Source organism: Penaeus japonicus, unplaced genomic scaffold, assembly GCF_977035675.1.
Source record: "Penaeus japonicus unplaced genomic scaffold, GWHDUDI00000001_assembly GWHDUDI00000026, whole genome shotgun sequence".
NCBI classification, from domain to species: domain Eukaryota; kingdom Metazoa; phylum Arthropoda; class Malacostraca; order Decapoda; family Penaeidae; genus Penaeus; species Penaeus japonicus.
In genome coordinates, this window is record NW_028234428.1 from 26522534 (window position 1) to 26524791 (window position 2258).

Here is a 2258-nt window from a genome sequence, read left to right on the forward strand (position 1 = left end):
AAAAAAACAAAAAAACTGTAGATTCTAACCCTAAGAAATTCCCTCAGACCATATCAGATTATTTTGAATGAAAAGATTGCACTGCATATATAATGAATAAGTAAGTAGATAGATATAATATACAATATAATTACTCAACGAACGCTTACACCTGCACTGTGATACCTCAGGCTTCATCGAATCCTCACAACAAAAGACTACAGCTTCAGAAAACCAAGAACGCCAACGAATAAAAAAAGTTTAATATCGTCGTCGGCCATATTAATAAAATCAAGAGCGGGGCTCGCTCCTTCGCTTATTATTCAAGACCTAAAAAACTTTTCTTCTGTTTCATAAAAGTTAGCGTGACACATTTCTTGTAACCGATTTGACTAATGATATATATATTCTTGGATGAGTTATATGCTATACCAGTATATTTAAAAAAAAGGGCCACCTCCTTAAAACTTTCCTTTTTAACACTGACAAGAACTATTACATATCGTTTAAAAGTTTAAACCTAAACAGAAGTAGGAGATGCAATGCATTAGAGTCCTTAAGGGTTTGATGGACAGGTTAAACTTATGAGAAAAATCTGGCTATTTAAATTTTTCACTTGTAACACAAATTGATCAGTGAAATTAGACGTTTGGTATTGACCTTTGATTTTGAATACTATATACGACAATCAGATTACCGACATTATTTTCACCGAGAAGGGGCGAGGAAAAAGTAGGGAAGGACAAACTACAAGAAAAAAACATTGTTGTAGAAAAGTAATATGCACCTTTTCATAGGTCATTCATGGTCAGTAAATAATAAAAAAAAAACGTATTTTAGGATTTTCCTGAAAATATAAGAGTTTTATGATAGGAAAAGGGTTGAAGATCAATGGGGAAATTGAGGGAGAAATGACCGCTAGAGGAGTTAATTAAGATCTAGATTTTTATATATTAAGATCAAAAGGCAATCAGGCAAAATTTGATCTAATCTCTGGAAGCATTTCCCTTTTCTTAAAACTTTTTTTTTTTTCTATGAAACCAATCATGCATTATGTATCGACCTACAAATACTCTTATCTTATTTTTTCCTCGAATTCAGTAAAGGCTTTTAAGATGTCTTTCTCAAGGGAAAAGAAAACCAAAAAACTGCGAAGTAATTCCAACTGGTTTTCTCAACCTAAATTGCGAAACACCAATAGTTAACGACCACTTTGATTTGTTGCCAGGCAAGAGAATGTTCCTGAGAAATATTCGAAACATACTTCTTTTTTTATATAATCAATGGGTATGTAGTGTCATAGTATACAGATCTTCGAAATTTCCTTTAATTTTGTCTGTGAGTTTTGGTAGTGTAAGAGAAATCCTTCTTAAACGGGTTAGCTGTTTTGTCTCCACGGTGTTTCATCTATACTATTTTCTCTCGGTTACATTTCGCATTTATACTAAATTATTATCTAAATTAGAAATGAAAAACACATATTTGTAATTTTGTTTCCTCCTTAGGTGTCAGATAAACAACAAATCACAAAAATATATATTTCTAATTCATAATAAGCGAAATTCCGTGATAAGCCTTGGATTTTTCTTCGCACGCATAAACGACACTCAGAGATAACATTCTCCAGCATTCTTTTGTGCAAGAATATTGATACATACCAGTTGTTGTTGTAAAACGTTGTCTTTTCATGATGATGATACACACACACACACACACACACACACACACACACACACACACACACACATATATATATATATATATATATATATATATATATATATATATATATATATATATAGAGAGATAGAGAGAGAGAGAGAGAGAGAGAGAGAGGAAGAGAGAGAGAAAGAGAGAGAGAGGAGAGAGAGAGAGAGAGAGAGAGAGAGAGAGAAGAGAGAGAGAGAGAGAGAGAGAGAGAGAGAGAGAGAGAGAGAAGAGAGAGAGAGAGAGAGAGAGAGAGAGAGAGAGAGAGAGAGAGAGAGAGAGAGAGAGAGAAGAGAGAGAGAGAGAGAGAGAGAGAGAGAGAGAGAGAGAGAGAGAGAGAGAGAGAGAGAGAGAGAGAGAGAAAACAAAAAACAAGAGCAAACAGCTGAAAATCTCTGACAAAACAAATCTCTTGCATCTAACTCTCTTTCGCACAGACCCTTTGTCCAAAGGAAGGAACGGCAACGAAAACAAAAACATAAAAAGATTTATATTCACTAAAACAACCCAGAGGCGCCGCCGCATTCAGCACAATATAGTGACGCAAACCTACGCGTTTCCATTGTTCTGTC